Here is a 22,477-nt window from a genome sequence, read left to right as displayed (position 1 = left end):
TTGTCCGTCATTGAAAATAAGAATTTGTTCTTAACTGACTTGCCTAGTTAAATAAAGGTAAAAAAAATGTTTTTTTTAAATGCTGTGAATGTACTGTATTCAACACTATATCTCCAGACCTTTTATAACGATTTACAATAGTGGTACCAAAGTGCCAATGAACTTGTTACAATGCAGTAAGACCAGGGGATGTTATGTCGGACGATAATTAGCCCTACTGGTGCCCTTTCAGACCATGAATTGTGGGTGGTTATCTGTAGGAAAGTGTAAGAGGGCTTTGAGAATACATCTGTCTGACTCCTATGATTTTCTTGAGGCTTCTAGCATGGCTATAATCAACATGATAATATAACATACCAAAGTTTGTCATATCAGCTGGACGTTTTATAAATGTAACCTAGGACACGTGTGGCGCAGCGGTCTAAGGCACTGCCTCTCAGTGCTAGAGGCGTCACTCCAGACACCCTGGTTTGAATCCAGGCTGTATCACAACTGGCTGTGATTCGAAGTTCCATAGGGTGGCACACACTTGGTTCCAGTGTCTGGGTTTGGCTGGTGTATAGTAAGTCATTGTAAATAAGAATTTGTTCTTAACTGGCTAGTTAAATTAAGTAAATAAAAATCAATCCTTGAAATGTGTTCCTATATTTTTTTAATCATGTGAAAATACAGTCATTTTGACATTGTCCTAGGAAAGTTTTTTGCAATCTATTTTTCGGGCAGTGTCAGATGAAAGACATGGAGCACTTCTGTTATGATATGGTCTGACGGTACTCAGTACCACCTTTCATAATGGATAAAGGAATGGCAGTATGTAGCTACTGTAATGGAATGACAATAGGATAGCCTGTCCCGTCATGTTTGGATCATAAGGTTTATTGTAGCTCAGAGTTGACTGCCATGTGAAATGGCTCAATTTAGGCCGTAGTTTGATACAGTCACATGAAGGCGCCTCGTCTGCATTGGCCAATCGTTACATTGAGCCCCTATTACTGTTGGAAGGGGACTCGAGGTCACATCGCCCACTACAGAACAGTTCAGACAGCCTCGCTTATAACACAGATCAGCTGAGATTTACATGGTGTTGAATAAATTGCATGTTGTAATGTGACACAACAATTATAATATGTTATAGTACTTCTTGGGTTGGCAGTCCCTGTAGTTTTAGTCAACACAGACTATATGTCAAAGTTGAACTAATGCAAGAACAGCTCATTCAAATGATATTCAAATGCCTTTTAAACTTTTCATGTATAAAGATTAATAGGATATGAATTGGAGATAAGCTCAACATAAATACTTATTCAAAAGAATCATGTTGGTGACACAATCTACATGGGTGGATGATCAATAAATCAAATGTTAAATCTACATTACCTTTGGACCATTGTTGTCTCTGGCTGAGTTTATTGATCTCGATTGTTGGATTGTTGGGCTCGATGTACAGTAACTTTTCATTGGAAAATAAAAATCCAGCTCTCTCACCATGCATTAATATGCTGCTTTGCAATGACCACATCCATCACATTTGTTTGACAGTGTCCAAATATCGGATGAAAGACTGCCCAAAGGTTCTCCTCTGGGACAGCGTCCTAAAACTAGTGACATTTGGAGACTTTTAGCGGCACAACAAACAAACTTTCCCAACTGTCACCACTATAATTGGCTATGGTGATGCAGCATCAGGCTGGAGCTGTATTCACAAAGCATTGTGGACTGGAGCCTGTGATTGATGATATTTATTTTCTAAACTGTGTCTTCAATACCTTGTGCATATGACCCAGTTCTTTGGGTGATACGTTTTTAATTTAACATCCAGCGTGCCAAAGTCTGCCCTGAAGATGGATTAGTCCCTACTCTCAGACTCCTGGCAGGTGGAGCTGAATAATGTTGATGGGAGAAAAAAACTGTTAGGTTTGGCAGGCATATGGAGAGAGCAGATAGAAGGTTTCTAGAAGTATCCATATAAGGAGAACTGAGTGCTACATTGACTCCATCAAGACTGCTGACAAAGGAGGATAAGAGAGCGGGATGAGGAAGAACAAAGAGAGGGAGAGAGAAAGAGAGAGAGAAAGAGAGCGGGAGGGGAAAAGGGAGTGTGTTTGAAAGAGAAGCAGAAAGCTCAGCAGACATGATGGCAGCGCAGGGCATCAGGAGGAGGCTGTTTGAGGATATTAACCATGTAAGGCTCCCACTGACAGAGCAGATATGAGGATAGGAGAGCTAATTGCAGGAGATATTTGACCCCCCGTGAATATGTGCCGCTGTACACTCGGCAGCGAGTCTCAGAGCACAGATCAGATCAGAATACAAAGGCACAACATTTTCTCTTCCCTCTGAAACCTCCCCGCTATTTCATTTCACAGCGCAGACTTTTGGAATCCATCTCTATGCACAAAACTATTTTTCTTAAAAAACAAACAAAGAAAGACATGACACAGGAAGTCAGGGACACATCGTGTTGTTCTCACAATACTCCTCTCTGTGAATGTGAAAGATACATAAACGAACCATGAGGTCATTACTAAATGAGATGACCTAATGACTTCACAGGCAACCATCCTGGCCCAGGGCCATATTGAGACAGAATTACTTCCCCTGTCATTATCTAGAAAAACTAGAAAAGTCATTGTATGTTGAGGCAAAGCTCAATCACATTGTCTGATTGTTTTTAAAAGCAGAGTTAAGAAATCCATACATTTACTAAGGTAATTGTGATCACTCAGAAAACAAACTCTGTAGCATTTTGAGCATTTTGTGTCCTTTTGCTTCTGTTACCATGTACTAGAAGAGCTGGACTTATTGTGAAGCTTCCTTCTAAAAGGCTGGGGTTTGAGTAACTCAGGGTGTGTGTTGCTTTCTATCCGTTAGGGGAAGGAAGGTGGGAAAGTAACAACGGATTGATAGAAGGAGAAAAGCAGCTCTGAGGGACCACTCTACAGTGAAAATACATGTAGTTGTGGGCTTCTTATTCTTAATGGCTAGACTGACACTATCACACATATGTGAACTGCTACCTCGTTTCAAACTAATGTTCACCCTAAGGTTATGAGTTCCCTCCAACTTTTTACCAGTGAGGTAACATCCATTCAACCGTCTCAAACTTACAAGGGAGGAAAACTGAACAGAAATGTCATCAAGCTGCCTAGGGCACTACATCGCAGTGCTAGCTGTGCCACCAGAGACTCTGGGTTCATGCCCAGGCTCTGTCGCAGCCAGGAGGTCCGTGGGGCGACGCACAATTGGCCTAGCGTCATCCGGGTTAGGGATGGTTTGGCCGGTAGGAATATCCTTGTCTCATCGTGCACTAGTGACTCCTGTGGCGGGCCGGGCGCAGTGCACGCTAGCCAGGTCGCCAGGTGCATGGTGTTTCCTCCGACACATTTGTGAGGCTGGCTTCCGGGTTGGATGCGCGCTGTGTTAAGAAGCAGTGTGGATTGGTTAGGTTGTGTTTTGGAGGACACATGGCTGTCGACCTTCGTCTCTCCCGTGCCCGTACGGGAGTTGTAGCGATGAGACAAGATAGTAACTACCAACAATTGGATACCACGAAATTGGGGAGATAAATTCCAAACAATTCAAAAAATAAATAAATAAAATGTCATCAAGCTCCGTACATGTTAAATCAAAGGTATATAAAACAATAATCTTTAAACTTCGTAATCTGTGACTCCATCTCCAAGGTAACTCAAATCTATGTCATATATAGAAACAGCAACAATATACGAGTTTAGTGGCAGTCTCTTCAGGGATTGGTGGTGCTTTGAGCCATGACCAGGTGAGTGGTGGTTTATGGGGATTCATACAGGCCATTACAGCAGAGGTTACGTTACATTACAGCGGGGGACGTTTTATCTGCAAACACATAAAGAACAGACATCCCATATTTCTGGCATCCCAGGAATATATGTACTACTGTTGAGTAGGAGCTGAGAGATGATAATACCAATCACCTCAACTATTCATACCTGCTTGTCTCAAGAGAGTTGAACCATAAAGAGATATAATAGCCAATCACATATACAGATGTGGGATCTTAATTTGATCACCCTGTTGCTAGAGAACTTTCCTGCACTGCAGTATTTGAGCTTTAAAAAGGCTTCCGAAGTTTGTCAATTCCACTTTGAAGTTTCAGACTTGATATTCCCTTACCATTTATTTGCATCATACCCCTACAAAAATGCCCATTAATTATAATCCACATAATAATTAACATTTCCTGTTACTGAAACATTATTTTCCTGCTATAGCAAATTCGCTCAAATTAAGATTCTACATCTTGTATGGTCATTTTGAGAGATCAGACCACAAAGAGCTTCGCTAGTAGGTAATCACATCGCCTCTCCCAAGTCTGTACGGGAGTTGCGGCAATGGGACAAGACTGTGAACTACCAATTGGATACCATGAAAAAGGGGGTAAAATAAATAAATAAATGCAGCCATTAAAACCTACCAATGACCCAAGCCCACCTCTTTGGTCTCTGTGAGATGTGTAAATGATTCAAACATCTATAACACTCCACACCACCACTACTATAATGACACCAGGCAAGTGTCCAGCAAAATAATAATCTCTCTCATTTTCAGATTAAATTCGTACTGTGAGACTTGTCTCTTCGTCAGAGTTTAGTCTCAGAGTGTGGAACTTTGGCCCCAAGCTTTGTGGGCTTCTGTGCAGTGCTTCATTTTAACCGGATCCTGCTGGAACAGGATCTGGGACTTCTCAGGATCCGATACCTCTCGTGGCATGAAAAATATTTTCACTGATTACAGTGTAAAAATTCTAATAAAAGTAATCAGAGTTAGTTGACTCTGTAATTCTCCTGGCTGCCCCCTAAAAAACGTTATATTCTAATAATTGATTTGTGTTGGGCCAGGCCGGATTTATGGTTTGCCCTACACTGTAGCCTATATAGACCAACGCGTGACCAATGATGTGGAGAAATAGAAGCTCACTTGTATCTCTCACAGAACTAGAAGGAGATTAACTTTTTATGATCTCTCTCGCTCCCTCTCTGATAGACATGACCCTGTAACTGTCATCTTTCCAGCATTGCACTTCATCATTTATTTCCTTATAGAATTATTGCCGAGCAAAGGGTTCTGGAGGTGCCACAGCACCCCTGATAAATTGAAATATATTTGCCAAATTACTGCTGTCTGTTCAGAAATAAATGAAATCATTCTGAATACTACACCAGTAGTAGGCCTATAATTTAGCCACAGAGGATCAATAGCTTATTTAACATAAATAGTCTAGCTGTGGATTATGTGTAGCCCAATCACAAGGCATGCCTACAGTCGAGAACGCGAGGCAAATCTGTCAGTGAACAGCATGCAGCCAAAACAGGCCTTTCGCAATATTTCAAATAAAATCACAGGAAAACACAGTTTGGAAAGCAAATGGATCCTGCTGAAAAAAGACTAATCTCTCTGTATGCTACCAAGTTATCAACATCCAAATAGGCCTATTGACTGAACAGCATTGTTTTACAAATTAAAACAGGAGAGAGATAAGCTTCTGGCATGAGCGGTGAGTGAGCTGTGCATCACTGGGTGAGTCAGTGAAACTGGAAAGCTTTTTTAGGACTATAATTCCCTCCTCATACTGTACAATATGTGTGTCTCCACACACCGAGACCTAGGTTATTGATGGATTCATGACAAGGTTGTTTTAATTGATCAGATTTGGAGTTTGTCAGTGTCAAAGTAGCCTGTCATTTTGATCATTATTGAGGTGTTAAAAAAGATTCTGCTCAAGTCTCCAGTCATCTACATTGACGTAGAATTGCATGAAATTAGTTTTTAAAGGCCACATTTTTCCCAGACCCTTGGCTACAAAAAATGTTCCCCACGTGTGCAACTTCTGCAAGTGCCTCAACTCTACTCTGCTGCTCTATGCCAGTATGCAAAAGCAAGGATAATGCATGCAATGCTTTATTATAAAGGTGCCTTCCCATACCTCAGAGCCTCCCAGATCACCCCTCTCTTGGGCTCTCTTTTCGTTCCGCCACCTCCCAATTTACAAATGAAGCACTGCCTTTGGGATGAGCCGTGCCACAGCCCAATAATATAAGTTACCATGATATAACTGCAGCAGTGGCCACCTCATCAACGCTGGAGTTCTGCAAGGATCCTTCAGAGGAGGAGAGGGGGAGGAAGGAATAAGGGGCGAACTACTAGGGCTCAGTAGAGATGAATAGCCTGCTATCCTCCATGGGAAAGTGTCATGTGAGGAAGGAAAGAAGGAAAAAGAGAGGGGAGGGTTTATGTACGAGGGAGCAGCAAATAGTGAAACGGAACAACAGCCTTGGACTACGAGGGTTGAGATCCTTAGACTACGAGGGTTGAGATCCTTAGACTATGAGGGTTGAGATCCTTAGACTACGAGGGTTGAGATCCTTAGACTACGAGGGTTGAGATCCTTAGACTACGAGGGTTGAGATCCTTAGACTACGAGGGTTGAGATCCTTAGACTACGAGGGTTGAGATCCTTAGACTACGAGGGTTGAGATCCTTCGACTGCGGGGGTTGAGATCCTTAGACTACGAGGGTTGAGATCCTTAGACTACGGGGGTTGAGATCCTTAGACTACGGGGGTTGAGATCCTTAGACTACGAGGGATGAGATCATTAGACTACAAGGGTTGAGATCCTTAGACTATGAGGGTTGAGATCCTTAGACTACGAGGGTTGAGATCCTTAGACTATGAGGGTTGAGATCCTTAGACTATGAGGGTTGAGATCCTTAGACCACGAGGGTTGAGATCCTTAGACTATGAGGGTTGAGATCCTTAGACTACGAGGGTTGAGATCCTTAGACTATGAGGTTTGAGATCCTTAGACCATGAGGGTTGAGATCCTTACACTACGAGGGTTGAGATCCTTAGACTATGAGGGTTGAGATCCTTAGACTACGGGGGTTGAGATCCTTAGACTATGAGGTTTGAGATCCTTAGACTATGAGGGTTGAGATCCTTAGACTATGAGGGTTGAGATCCTTAGACTATGAGGGTTGAGATCCTTAGACTACGGGGGTTGAGATCCTTAGACTACGAGGGATGAGATCATTAGACTACGAGGGTTGAGATCCTTAGACCATGAGGGTTGAGATCCTTACACTACGAGGGTTGAGATCCTTAGACTATGAGGGTTGAGATCCTTAGACTACGGGGGTTGAGATCCTTAGACTATGAGGGTTGAGATCCTTAGACTATGAGGGTTGAGATCCTTAGACTACGGGGGTTGAGATCCTTAGACTACGAGGGATGAGATCCTTAGACTACGAGGGTTGAGATCCTTACACTACGAGGGTTGAGATCCTTAGACTACGGGGGTTGAGATCCTTAGACTACGGGGGTTGAGATCCTTAGACTACGGGGGTTGAGATCCTTAGACTACGGGGGTTGAGATCCTTACACTACGAGGGTTGAGATCCTTAGACTACGGGGGTTGAGATCCTTAGACTACGGGGGTTGAGATCCTTAGACTACGGGGGTTGAGATCCTTGGATTTTTACAACTGTTAAAATTTTGCAGTTGTAAGATTTAGGGCAAAAGTGATGCCTCTGATTTGACCTGCAGGAAGTATCATATCTTGTTTGCGAGTTCGCTGAAGGGAACATGTTATTGTTATTGTACAAAGGAATCCAACAAAACAAACTCAGGGACAATTCACCCTTTTACTCGAACCTCAATTTCTGGCATTCACACGGTCATTCTGAAATTTAATATGATTCTTGGAAGTGTGGTCATGTGAGACTAAAGTGGTGAAGGGTGGGTTTATTTGAAGGACCTTGTTTTGCTTGATTGCTCCTATTGACAGCTCATCTTAGCCTTGTGTGTTCAAAAGACAAGAGAACAAGAGAAACAACACAAGAATAAAGACAAGAGAATAGTCTATTTTTCGAGTTAATCAATGCAGTTCTAGGTTTAAGGCAGAGAGAAGCCTAGAGAGCCCACAGAGCATCTCCACACAGCAGAAGGGCTTTGATATGTACTTAGAGCTAAGTGGCTGGGCCTAGTGATGTATATTTAAACACCCATATGCTATTTAATAAAACTGTCTCAAAATGTAAAGAATCTATCCTCCTTTAATCTGCAACAACCACCCAAGCCACTGCCTGTTCACCCCCTATCATCCAGAAGGCGAGGTCAGTACAGGTGCATCAAAGCTGGGACCGAGAGACTGAAACATAGATTCTATCTCAAGGCCATCAGACTGTTAAACAGCCATCAGTAACACAGATAGGATGCTGCCTACATACAGACTTGAAATCATTAGCCCCTCTAACAAATGGATCCCTAGTCACTTTATTAATGCCACTTTAATAATGACGTTTACATATCTTGTATATACATCTTGTCTATGCCGGTCGGTCATGGTCCATCCATATGTTTATATGTACATATTCTGATTCCATCCCTTTACTTAGATTTGTGTGAATTAGGTTAAAAAAAATATTATAATAATATAATTTTTAAAAATTATTTTTGTTATCTAATGTTTCTTCTCAGTAATTCTGGTGGTTTTTATGCTCAAAATTACAAAAACTAAAACTGCATCAAAACCACAGGATCAGGGTATGCCTTCCTCCCCAAAATCCTCATCCACTCAAATTGTTGATGTGCACGGACGTTCCTGACTGCAATGACTGTTTAATGGACAGGGTCAGCATAGAACTCACCGCCCTGCCTAACCAAGTTGGGGAAACCCTGGCCTAACTGATATTCGTTGCATTGAGTGAATTTCATATTTTGCGCATGTGCATTGCCTAAACATGTTGTGTGGGTATTACCTGGGGTAGCTGTGCTCATTTGGGCGTCTACATAACGTGGCACCCGCATACCTGGAACTGAACAGCGCACACACACACACACACACACACACACACACACACACACACACACACACACACACACACACACACACACACACACACACACACACACACACACACACACACACACACACACACACACACACACACACACACACACCAGTGACGTGTGGTGAGGTCGGTGGCTGGGTTAAGCACGGGCTATTATCAAAGCCAGGTTTATAAATATACCAAGCTTACCATACAACAGATAACACCAACAACCAGAGTGACATAGACTATTAACCAAAATTGACTATTAACTTTCACCAAATGTAAAAATGACTCACTGCTCAGCTCAGCTCAGCTCACCCTTAAACTGATGTGGCATCCACAGTTACAACCAATAGGTGGCACTAAAATACCAATATATGGACACATTTCATTGGAATAGTTTGCAACGCAAACTTCATAGCCTTTCACAATGGATTTACAATTCTTTCAATGCGCGGCGGCCACAAAAATTGCACACATATATAATAAAAAAGGTTCTAGCGAAATGTACATATCAACAATCGAAATGACAAAAAAATCTTAGCAAAACGAAATTACAATGCATTCAAAGAGATGTTGTCCATTCTCATGATTCAACAGAAGCCTAGCCTGCAAATTGCAAAGGAAAATGCATTTAGGTCTACCTTTACTTGTAAATGAAGTCCATTCGTCTGGTAAACCTCTCAGTGACAGCGCTGTAGAACTCACAGCAGAACTCCATTATTTTATTCTGCACAGAGCAGACACATTCCCAATGCCTCCCTGGTTCCATTTTCACACTGACACAAAACGTATTCCCATTCCTTACATCCACAAAACAAAAGTAACTGTGCAAGATGTGCAAAAGTCTTAATTGGTAATGACGTTTCAGACAAGTGGACAGTCCAGAACTGTTCGCCTTCCCGACAGCTTGAAGTGAGGGAGATGGTGGTTGCCTATCATGTCACGTCTTAGTCTTGTAGAGCTCCTGTATGCTGGCTCTGTCTGGTCTTAACATGCAGGATGTGAATGCAACAAAGCAACCTAAAACAATCCTATCACCTGGTCAATATCTTCACTCACTCATGCAGCTACAACAGAGGCCAGATTGAACACTTGTATTCATGTAGCACACTTTAAAGAGTCGATTCCCACACCCCAGAGTGATCACTGATTTCTAAGCAGTGCTGCAGATTATTAAACACGATTGAACATGTCAGCCACTCTATTTTCTAAGCCGTTTGTTGAAATGACAAGCGCAGTATAATGGTTCAACTGTCTAAACTCTCGCCTTTCTGAAGAGCCTAGCTATGAGATCTGGGGACATCAATGCGTTCTAGGGGCTGTAGTCCCATTACAAGGACAGTAATTATTGATTCACTACTTCTTTTCTGTTTGATTGTGGGGGAAATCATGCTCTGTACCGGCTCTCTCTTATTGATTTGAAATGAGCTGTCATTGAGTGAGGTGGGAGCTAGAGCGGCGGTAAAGGCCGGTGTGTGCGTGTGTGCATGTGTGCATGCGTGTGCGTGTGTGTGAGTGTGTCCACACACTCATATCTGCAGGCCTCTCCAACAGTAATATCAACACAGCAGCATTTCTCTATAAGGGTCTAGATTGAGAGTTGCTGAGCTTTCTCTACAGCCACTAACATCACATCTGACACACAGGAAATTACCCTGGCTAGTAAAGTGCTGTACCGATAAAACAATTGTTGTGTTGTTTTATGGTGCCTCTGTGGTTTTACACTCACCCAATGCTGTTAAACTATGACTCCATTTCCATCGCAGTGGTGGAAGGTCAAGATGTCGCAGGTCAAGTTTGAGATCAACCAGACAGTGGAATCGTTCCAGAGTATATGCTACGAATAAGCTCAAAAGCAAGACGGAGGGGAATTACAGACCTTGGCACAGAGCAACCTGAATTTTAAATGGTGATATTACAAAGCACATTATAAAACCTAAGACAGCTTCTTTCTAAGCTCTCTTAGAGCCCCACTTTTAAAGGCCAAACAGTAAACTTACAAACTATAAACACCCACTTCAACATGTTTATTTCACACAGAGTTTGAGCTTTACCCTGCCAGAGTATGGTGGCGTATGGTGAGGGAGAGGTTCCTTTGATCAGTGTTCCTGCAGTGACCATTAGGCAAGCTGGCGTGATACCCTCTGGGTTGGAGGAGGAACCCCCCTGCTGTGACTGAAGGCCGGAACCATCCCAGGTCTCTTACTCTCAGTTATGTTCAAACCACTCCTGTCTGTCACCACCCTCTGTCTTTTGAACACAACATCAAACAGACAGGGGCCTCGCTTGACTTGGTCCACTTTGCATTGTGTGTTGTTCAGGCATGGTGAGGTACATGAGCGGAGAGACTCACTTGGCAGCGTAAAGTCTCACCTGATCTTTAAAATAGGATAAGAACGGTTGTATACAACCGACCCTCTGGGAAAACCAAACCACTGAAGACACAAGAAACACTACTACCAACAACCACATCTACTTCAGTCAGAATCCCCAGTTCTTGAATCCATCTGCCACTTGAGATCAGATAAGTAGGATACTGTTGCTGCATTCATATGTGGCTAATATATAATGCGTTAGCAGACTTATTGTTATGAACACTGATGAAGTAGTGGCTGATGTTACACAGACTTCCGCGTGAAGGTATACCAGGTTTGTTTTATATAGATCCTTATCTGTTTGAAATGAGAATGTACACACAGAACATCCTAGTCAGTAAAAAGCTTAGGTCTATCCATCACACTCCATAACAGAGCTCCATCCCTGACACACTGTTTAAATAACACAGTCCTGTCTCCCGATGGAACCTGGGGATTGGCTATGATGGAGCTGACTGGGAAATGACCCCATCCAGTGACCCTGGCGTGATCCCTGTGACCACAGGGAAAGGTGAGAGTACCGGTGGGGACTGTCACTGAGACACTGTCCAGATGTTCCACATTCCTCACCCTAAAGGAAGGAAGGTGTTCTCATCACAACCTACTGCTGTTAAGACGAAGGATAAGAGCTCCATTCATGGGCGCACATAGGAACCACAGTAGGGCCCAAAGGCTTACTGGTCATGTCATGTGGTCAAGGACAACTCAGGATCTGAGTCCCGAACCACATACTGCTGTGTTTGTTACACAATTTAGTCAGCAACATTCTCATCACTGTTATTAAGTATACCATATTAGTGGAGATTGCTGGCCATCTCATCTCAAATGAATGTTGACTGATAAGAAATATGCTTCCGTTTGTGACTGATATTTTCACTTCTCCAGTACTGAGAAGCACTTAAATAATAATTGGCCCATGGACATTTATAAAACTGTCCCATGTTTTCCAGACACTAACTTCCTCATTCAACCTCTGGCTGTGAAACATAATATAGAATCTTGCATCTGACCTGTTGGATGTGCTTTCTTTTTTTTTATTGCTCTGCAGATTTGAGTTTTCCTGGAGAGACAGACAGACACAGAGAGAAAGCTGTGATGTAGAGTGGAAGTCCAGCTCTGCAGGCTTCCCATGTTAAGCAAGTGCCAGCTGGGCTATTGATGTATGTGAGCAGCACAGGAAGCTGCTGAGGGGAGGATGGCTCATAATAATGGCTGGAATGGAGAGAACGACATGAAATCAAACACATGGAAACCACATGTTTGATGAGTTCTATACCATTCCATTTATTCTGTTCCAGCCATTATTATGAGCCCGTCTTCCCCAATTAAGGTGCCACCAGCCGTTTGTGGTAAGCATCTGTGTGGAGTTGTTGTGTGGATGGGATGAATGGGTCCCTCTCTTTCCAGAAACACTTACAGGTGAGCACTGGGGGAAATGGACTCACATGACCAGGCCATTCATCAGCACTGGCAGGTGGGCAAGAGCGGGTAGGGGGAGAGAGTGAACAGACAGAGGGGAACGAAAATACATTCACGTGTGTGCACACAAACACCCATGCACCCATGCGAAGCAAACACACATGACATTTTTTTACAAAATAAATGTACACTCATACGCACATTAGAATTGCATAGGTTTGCTATGTGTGTGTGGAAATTACACTGGAGAGTGGACAAGTATATTAAGAAGTATATAAAGACACATATTAAGATGTATATTTAATTTTTACCTTTATTAAACTAGGCAAGTCAGTTAAGAACAAATTCTTATTTTCAATAACGGCCTAGGAACAGTGGGTTAACTGCCTGTTCAGGGGCAGAACGACAGATTTGTACCTTGTCAGCTTGGGGATTTGAACTTGCAACCTTTCAATTACTAGTCCAACGCTCTAACCACTAGGCTACCCTGCCGCACCTATAAAGACATATATTAAGACGCATATCAAGTAATATATCAAGACGTATATTAGGTCGTATATTAAGAATTTTATTAAGACGTATATTAAGTCGCATATTAAGATGTAAATTAAGTTATATATTAAGAAGTACATTAAGTTGTGTATTAAGACGTACAGTTGAAGATGGAAGTTTACATACACCTTAGCCAAATATATTTAAACTCAGTTTTTCACAATTCCTGACATTTAATCCAAGTAAAAATTCCCTGTCTTAGGTCAGTGAGGATCACCACGTTATATTAAGAATATGAAGTGTGAGAATAATAGTTGAGAGAATGATTTATTTCAGCTTTTATTTCTTTCATCAAATTACCAGTGGGTCAGAAGTTTCCATACACTCATTTAGTATTTTGTAGCATTGCCTTTAAATTGTTTAACTTGGGTCAAACGTGTCGGGTAGCCTTCCTCAAGCTTCCCACAATAAGTTGGGTGAATTTTGGCCCATTCCTCCTGACAGAGCTGGTGTAACTGAGTCAGTTTTGTAGGCTTCCTTGTTCACACACGCTTTTTCAGTTCTGCCCACAAATGTTCTATAGGATTGGGGTCAGGGTTTTGTGATGGCCACTCCAATACCTTGACTTTGTTGTCCTTAAGCCATTTTGCCACAACTTTGGAAGTATTCTTGGGGTCATTATCCATTTGGAATAGCCATTTGGGACCAACCTTTAACTTCCTAACTGATGTCTTGAGATGTTGCTTCAATATACACATAATTTTCCGAATGTAAAACCAAATGTAATACCTTTTCATATTTTTAACAAGAGTAATAGTTAATATATTACATTTACGCAAATCATGAATGCTTTTAAAAATGTATATACTTATGTCTTTCCAAATAAACTTTATGTTTCCATGGAAATACATGGGTAGCCATGAGAAAGACTACCCCCCCATTGCGATCGACTATCGTGGATCGCTATGGAGTGCAATCGGGCGATATAGGCTTGTACACAATTGCCCAACACTCTCTGTGTGTGGTTACAGTAGGCTAACGTATGTCATTGATTGGCTACTGTCCGATTCAAACTGTAATCCGTAAATGAAGATTTCATGCGCTGCACATTTTTTTTAATAGCATCATTTTTATTATTTGACTTGGGAGGGTATCAAGTCAGGTCGAGTCAAAAGGCTCAAGTCCAAGTCAAGTCACGAGTCATTGGTGTTAAAGTCAAAGTCGAGTTGCAAGTTACCATATTCGTGATTCGAGTCTGACTCGTGTCCAAGTCATGTGACTCCAGTCCACACCTCTGGGGCTTTGTGACTCCAATACCTTGATTTTGTTGTCCTTAAGTCATTTTGCCACAACTTTGGAAGTATGCTTGTGGTCATCGTCTATGGGAAAGACCCATTTTTGACCAAGCTTTAACTTCCTAACTGATGTCTTGAGATGTTGCGTCAATATATCCACATAATTTTCCATCCTCATGATGCCATCTATTTTGTGAAGTGCACCAGTCTCTCTTGCAGCAAAGCACCCCCACAACATGATGCTGTCAACCCCATGCTTCACGGTTAGGATGGTGTTCTTCAGCTTGCAAGCCTCCCCCTATTTCCTTCAAACATAAAGATGGTCATTATGGACAAACAGTTCTATTTTTGTTTCATCAGACCAGAGGACAATTCTCCAAAAAGTACGATCTTTGTCCCCATGTGCAGTTGCAAACCGTGGTCTGGCTTTTTTATGGCGGTTTTGGAGCAGTGGCTTCTTCCTTGCTGAGTGGCCTTTCAGGTTATGTTGATGTAGGACTCGTTTTACAGTGGACATAGATACTTTTGTACCTGTTTCCTCCAGCATCTTCACAAGTTCCTTTGCTGTTGTTCTGGGATTGATTTGCACTTTTCGGACCAAAGTACGTTAATCTCTAGGAGACAGAACGCGTCTCCTTCCTGAGCGGTATGATGGCTGAGTGGTCCCATGGTGTTTATACTTGCGTACTATTGTTTGTACAGATGAACGTGGTACCTTCATGCATTTAGAAATTGCTTACAAGGATGAACCAGACTTGTGGAGGTCTACAATTTTTTTTCTGAGGTCTTGGCTGATTTCTTTTGATTTTCCCATGATGTCAAGCAAAGAGGAATTGAGTTTGAAGGTAGGCCTTGAAATACATCCACAGGTACACCTTCCATTTACTCAAATGATGTCAATTAGCCTATCAGAAGCTTCTAAAGCCATGACATAATTTTCGGACATTTTCCAAGCTGTTTAAAGGCACAGTCAATTTAGTGTATGTAAACTTCTGACCCACTGCAATTGTGATACAGTGAATTATAAGTGAAATAATCTGTCTTTAAACAATTGTTGGAAAAATGACTGATGTGCACAAAGTAGATGTCCTACCTGGCATGCCAAAACTATAGTTTGTTAACAAGAACTTTGTGGAGTGGTTGAGAAACGATGACTCCAACATAAGTGTATGTAAACCTCCGACTTCAACTGTATATTAAGACGTATATTAAGTTGTACAGTATATTAAGACATATATTAAGACATATGGTATATTAAGTGAAACTTCATGTGTTTTTTCCCATCATGGCTCATTGTATATCATACCCTTCATCTTTTAGCTTGTCTCAACATCATTATTATAAAATTACTTTATATCAATTGAAAAAGACAATGATGGAACAGTGAGTGAATTCATTCACTTTTAAGTGTTGCCAACACATTATTGCTCGATGGGCATAAATATTAAAAGCCCTTGTGAATTGATTAAATTCAAAACAACCACATACTGCAATTTGAGCACACAATGGAATTCATTCATTGGCCTCAAAAATTATTAAACAGTTGAATCTCTTCCCGAAGTTGATGTAAAATTTTCTTTCATTTATTCATTAGCTGTCTATTAACCTGGGGCTTTTCTTAAAAAATTACATGTATTATTCACTGTTGACATTATAGTGGCGGAACATATTTACTATAAAATAACCAGAGTATCAATTGTTGTCTCAGCTATGATGTGCTGTGTGTGTGTGTGTGTGTGTGTGTGTGTGTGCACATGCGTGTGTGTGTACCTCTGTTCACAGTGCTCTGACGGTATGTACAGTACCAGTCAAAAGTTTGGACACACCTTATTCTACATTGTAGAATAATAGTGAAAACATAAAAACGATGAAATAACACATATGGAATCCATGGCGTAACCAAACAAGTGTGAAACAAATTAAAATGTATTTTAAATTTGAGATTCTTCAAAGTAGCCACCCTTCGCCTCGATGACAGCTTTGCACACTCTTGGCATTCTCTCAACCAACTTCACCTGGAATGCTTTTCCAACTGTCTTGAAAGAGATCCCAGATATGCTGAACACTTGTTGGCTGCTTTTCCTTCACTCTGCTGTCCAACACTGCTCCCGAGTGGTGCAGTGGTCTAAGGCACTGCATCTCAGTGCAATAGGCATCCCTACTGTCCCAGGTTGGATTCCAGGATGTATCAAATCGGGCCGTGGTTGGGAGTCCCATAGGGCGACTCACAATTGGCCCAGCGTCTCAATTGGGTTGAGGTCGGGTGATTGTGGAGGCCACATCATCTGATGCAGCACTCCATCACTTTCCTTCTTGATAAAATAGCCCTTACACAGCATGGAGGTGTGTAAGGTCATTGTCCTGCTGAAATACAAATGATAGTCAGATGGGATGGCGTATCGCTGCATAAATCACAGGCAGTGTCACCAGCAAAGCACCCCCACCTATCACACCTCCTCCTCCATGCTTCACGGTGGGAACCACACATGCAGAGATCATCCGTTTACAGACTCTGCGTCTCACAAAAAGACACGGCAGTGGGAACCAAAACACTTAAATGTGGGCCAAAGGACAGATTTCCACTGGTCTAATGTCCATTGCTCATGTTTCTTGGCCCAAGCAAGTCTCTTCTTATTATTGGTGTCCTTTAGTAGTGGTTTATTTGCAGCAATTTCACCATGAAGGCCTGATTCACATAGTCTCCTCTGAACAGTTGATGTTGAGATGTGTCTGTTACTTGAACTCTGTGAAGCATTTATTTGGGATGCAAAAACCCTTGAATGAGTAGGTGTGTCCAAACTTTGTTCGGGTACTGTACAGTATGTTTGTCTTCTCACACACACATGCAAACACACACACACACACACACACACACACACACACACACACACACACACACACACACACACACACACACACACACACACACACACACACACACACACACACACACACACACACACTTTGCGTGTGCTCATGTTCTTTTCTATAAGTGCTCTGTAGACCATGGAGAATTCCAGGAAGTGATGTTACTTTTCATCTGAACTGAAATCATCTCCCTCTGGCCAAGTGTGGCTCAGTTGGTTGACCACGGTGCTTGCAACGCTAGGGTTGTGGGCTCAATTCTCACAGGGGGCCAGAATGAAAATGAATGCCCTCACTACTGTAACTTGCTCTGGATAAAAAGCACCTGCTAAATGACTTAAACTGTAAATGTTTCCAAAGAAATCCCTTTGATGGTGTTAGAGCAAACCTATCCTAATATTAATTTGTAATCTGCAATAGTTGCTACACTACATATTAGGCCCATTCTTAATTCAGTGGAATCTGTTTTGGTCTAAGAAAATAACTATCTTAAGCTATGAACACTTGTACTTTTACATACGCCATCTTCTTTTCCATTCAGCAACCTAAACAGGCGCACACACACACACACACACACACACACACACACACACACACACACACACACACACACACACACACACACACACACACACACACACACACACACACACACACACACACACACTTTGCGTGTGCTCATGTTCTTTTCTATAAGTGCTCTGTAGACCATGGAGAATTCCAGGAAGTGATGTTACTTTTCATCTGAACTGAAATCATCTCCCTCTGGCCAAGTGTGGCTCAGTTGGTTGACCACGGTGCTTGCAACGCTAGGGTTGTGGGCTCAATTCTCACAGGGGGCCAGAATGAAAATGAATGCCCTCACTACTGTAACTTGCTCTGGATAAAAAGCACCTGCTAAATGACTTAAACTGTAAATGTTTCCAAAGAAATCCTTTTGATGGTGTTAGAGCAAACCTATCCTAATATTAATTTGTAATCTGCAATAGTTGCTACACTACATATTAGGCCCATTCTTAATTCAGTGGAATCTGTTTTGGTCTAAGAAAATAACTATCTTAAGCTATGAACACTTGTACTTTTACATACGCCATCTTCTTTTCCATTCAGCAACCTAAACAGGCGCACACACACACACACACACACACACACACACACACACACACACACACACACACACACACACACACACACACACACACACACACACACACACACACACACACACACACACACACACACACACACACACACACACACACACACACACACACACACGCCATCTTCTTTTCCATCCAGCAACCTAAACAGACACACAACTGAAGCAACAGCCGTCATCACTACGACCCTGAACTAGCGCATGTCTTAAAAATAACTGTCAGTTCATATTGATCTGTCCTTTGTGTTTTATACCATGCTTTCACGTAGTGTCTCTCACATGCATTTGGATGTATTTACCATGGATGTGTTTCTCCGCAGGTGAAAGTGATTAGGGCATTTCACATGCTATTGGATGACTAATGCGTTAGGCATGTTCTGACCTTGAGAATCCAGTCCTCTTTGCTACACTACTGTGATGGCTCCAGGTGGATACAGTCTGTTCCTAATGGAAATATTCCTGTTTAATTTCCCACTCCTCTCTCTCTCTCTCTCTCTCTGCCTTCTTGAGTGGATGTTTTAAATATGTTGGCCCTAAGGATATTTGATTTCACTCGGTGCCGTTTTATCTGACTGCGTGGCTAATTGGGGAATCTGCTCATGTACTGATTATTTGTGTGTGTGTGAGACAATGGATCCTCATTTGTGTGTATACCTGCCTGTATGTGGTAAATGCCAGTGTGGAAAAGCATACTAGTGGAGCCTATGTGATTCTGGGAAGCAGAGATGTAGGGCGTACCCAACATAAGGATCAATTCAAATCAAATTTTATTTGTCACATGCTCTGAATAAAACAGGTGTAGACCTTAAAGTGAAATGCTTACTTACAAATCCTTAACCAACAATGCAGTTTTAAGAAAATACCTATAAAAAGTAAGAGATAATAAAAACGAATAATTAAAGAGCAGCATTAAATCACAATCGTGGGGCTATATACAAGGGTACCGGTACAGAGTCAATGTGTCAATGTGCGGGGGCACCGGTGTTGAGGTAATTATGTACATGCAGGTATGGTTATTGAAATTGGCTATGCATAGATAATAAAAAAAAGTGGTGTGGGGGGGGGGGGTGCAAATAGTCTGGGTAGCCTTTGATTAGGTGTTCAGGAGTCTTATGTCTTGGGGGTGGAAGCTGTTTAGAAGCCTCTTGGACCTAGACTTGGCGCTCGGGTACCGCTTGCCGTGTGGTAGCAGAGAGAACAGTCTATGACTAGGGTGACTGGAGTCTTTGACAATGTTTAGGGCCTTCCTCTGACACTGCCTGGTATAGAGGTCCTGGATGGCAGGAAGCTTGACCCCAGTGATGTACTGGGCCATACACACTACCCACTGTAGTGCCTTGCGGTCGGAGGCCGAGCAGTTGCCATACCAGTTGCAGCTTTTGAGGATCTGAGGACCCATGCCAAATTGTTTCAGTCTCCTGAAGGGGAATAGGGTGTGTTGTGCCCTTTTCACGACTGTCTTGGTGTGCTTGGACCATGTTAGTTTGTTGGTGATGTGGACACCACCAAAGAACTTGAAGCTCTCAACCTGCTCCACTACAGCCCGGTCGATGAGAATGGGGGCGTGTTCGGGTCCTCCTTTTCCTTTAGTCCACAATCATCTCATTTGTCTTGATCACGTTGAGGGAGAGGTTGTTGTCCTGGCACCACACGGTCAGGTCTCTGACCACTTCCCTATAGGCTGTCTCATCATTGTTGGTGATAAGGCCAACAATTTTTGTGTCATCAGCAAACTTAATGATGGTGTTGGAGTTGTGCCTGGCCATGCAGTCATGAGTGAACAGGGAGTACAGGAGGGGGACTGAGCACGCACGCCTGAGGGGCCCTCGTGTTGAGGATCAGCGTGGCGGATGTGCTGCTTCCTACCCTCACCACCAGGGGGGCGGCCTGTCAGGAAGTCTAGGATCCAGTTGCAGAGGGAGATGTTTAGTCCCAGGGTTCTTAGCATAGTGATGAGCTTTGAGGGCACTATGGTGTTGAAAGCTGACCTGTAGTCAATGAATAGCTTTCTCACATAGGTGTTCCTTTGGTCCAGGTGGGAAAGTGCAGTGTGAAGTGCAAAAGAGATTGCATCCTCTGTGGATCTGTTGGTGCGGTATGCAAATTGGAGTGGGTCTAGGGTTTCTGGGATAATGGTGTTGATGTGAGCCATGACCAACCTTTCAAAGCATTTCATGGCTACGGACGTGAGTGATACGCGTCGGTAGTCATTTAGGCAGGTTACCTTAGTCTTCTTGGGCACAGGGACTATGGTGGTCTGCTTGAAACATGTTGGTATTACAGACTGGTTTTACAGGCTATTACAGACAGGGAGAGGTTGAAAATGTCAGGGATGACACTTGCCAGTTGGTCAGCGCATGCTCGGTGTACACGTCCTGGTAATTCGTCTGGCCCTACTTGTGTGAGTGTGTATTAGTGTTGGGTTCAAATCGAATTGAAGGCAGTTCAGGAAGTGATTTGAATTTTAAAAATGTGTAACTTTTGAAATTAATAGCTTGAGAAGTAATTGAAAATAAATACCCCTTTTATTTATTTTAGATTTTTGAATTAACTGCCTTTGATTAGAATTGAGCCCAACCCTAGTGTGTAGAAGTCTGTGTGTACACATAAATAATGTTTCCATTAGTTCTCTCCACTCGGCTTATAACAGCTTTACAGGACACATTTTAAATTCATAGCGCTTAGTGCCTCTTAATCCAAGCGAAATCAATGTTTAATAACCTATGAACATTTACATGTTCTGTTTTACCATCGCCAGCGGCCTAGTCATACACCCTTGGGGCCTAGGCTTTCAATTTGCCTCATTAGCAGTAATAAAACAATCTCAACCAATATAAAAGATTACTGCGAAGGAATCAAATGAGGTGAACAGTCTGTTCAACTGGGGTCACAGGAGGCATGATCTAAGAGTGATGAAAACCAGTTGAAAAAATACTGCACTGCCCCGCAAAATCATCATATAACCTAGGGGTCAAAGACAGATGTCATTGCCAACCTCCTAGGTAATCTGACACCGGTTACATGTCATTTCACAGTATGTGTCTCCATTTATGGAAGTGCATATGTGTGTGTGATCAGTCATTGCCTATTCAAGTGTTTATCAATCTAGGATTTGTCTAGTCATAAAGTCCATGTATACTTTCATGTTCAAGTGTACATGTGCCTACTAATGCCTGTGGCCATGTCACTTAATCATTGGTATGGCAGCACTACTCAGCCCTGTGCTAGATGGATGGGGCTGTCTGGGCTAAGCCCCCATAGTGAATAGGAAAGGCTTGACCTGCTGTGGTGTAAACACTGCTGGATGAATGCTGGGGCTCAGAGGCACCGGGATGAATGCTTCCTGCTACAGACACGCCAGAGCCAGGACCAAAATCCCTCCTTCTTCAGCTGTCATAAATGCTTATACGTTATTATTGCCAGTGGGATAATCTCTACCAGATATTAAATCCATCTGGTTCCCCTGCTGGGTGATCTCTACCAGATATCAAATCCATCTGGTTCCCCTACTGGCTGATCTCTACCAGACATTAAATCCATCTGGTTCCCATGCTGGCTGATCTCTACCAGATATTAAATCCATCTGGTTCCCCTACTGGCTGATCTCTACCAGATATTAAATCCATCTGGTTCCCCTACTGGCTGATCTCTACCAGATATTAAATCCATCTGGTTCCCCTGCTGGCTGATCTCTACCAGATATTAAATCCATCTGGTTCCGCTACTGGCTGATCTCTACCAGATATTAAATCCATCTGGTTCCCCTACTGGCTGAACTCTACCAGATATTAAATCCATCTGGTTCCCCTACTGGCTGAACTCTACCAGATATTTAATCCATCTGGTTCCCCTACTGGCTGAACTCTACCAGATATTTAATCCATCTGGTTCCCATGCTGGCTGATCTCTACCAGATATTAAATCCATCTGGTTCCGCTACTGGCTGATCTCTACCAGATATTAAATCCATCTGGTTCCGCTACTGGCTGAACTCTACC

The 22,477-nt window shown here is 42.5% G+C and overlaps 1 protein-coding gene across 1 annotated transcript in view; it reads right to left on the bottom strand.

The window, feature by feature from the left end:
- The window catches only part of LOC135511109 (GDNF family receptor alpha-1-like), a 100,039-nt gene that overhangs the window by 35,175 nt on the left and 42,387 nt on the right, over window positions 1–22,477 (bottom strand). The gene's annotated exons all lie outside the window — the stretch shown is intronic.

This window comes from Oncorhynchus masou, chromosome 23, assembly GCF_036934945.1.
Source record: "Oncorhynchus masou masou isolate Uvic2021 chromosome 23, UVic_Omas_1.1, whole genome shotgun sequence".
Lineage (NCBI taxonomy): Eukaryota > Metazoa > Chordata > Actinopteri > Salmoniformes > Salmonidae > Oncorhynchus > Oncorhynchus masou.
Note: the sequence above shows the minus strand (reverse complement) of the source record. Positions and strands in the feature narration are given on the sequence as shown.